Source organism: Elephantulus edwardii, unplaced genomic scaffold, assembly GCF_000299155.1.
Source record: "Elephantulus edwardii isolate Elephantulus edwardi_28Jun2011 unplaced genomic scaffold, EleEdw1.0 scaffold00042, whole genome shotgun sequence".
NCBI lineage: Eukaryota > Metazoa > Chordata > Mammalia > Macroscelidea > Macroscelididae > Elephantulus > Elephantulus edwardii.
In genome coordinates, this window is record NW_006399792.1 from 14,239,188 (window position 1) to 14,239,581 (window position 394).

The window sequence follows — 394 nt, forward strand, 5'->3', positions numbered from 1 at the left end:
TAGCAAGAACAACAGCATCTGGATTTATCAAGGAGAAGAATAATATAAAATATGTGCAGTAGATAATTTCAAAGTTCACATTTTCTTATATCTTTCTCTCATTTATCATATTATAAATTATAACAAAATTATTAATTTAAATTTCATAGATATTACAGAATGTTGAAATTTATCAGTATCTTTGAAACAGAAAATGGTTTACTTCATTAAATGAAAAGCACCCTTTAAAAGTGGGGGAGAGTGGAAGCAGAGGAATGAAGATGTGCAAGGGTGGGGGGGGATTAGACATAGAGTTGTGCAATTTGATGGGTGGGGTGAGGAAAAGGGGAAGAATCTTTAAAACAAATTTTGTATTCAAATTTTGTAAATTAACTTCTTGTTGTTATGTGCCGTC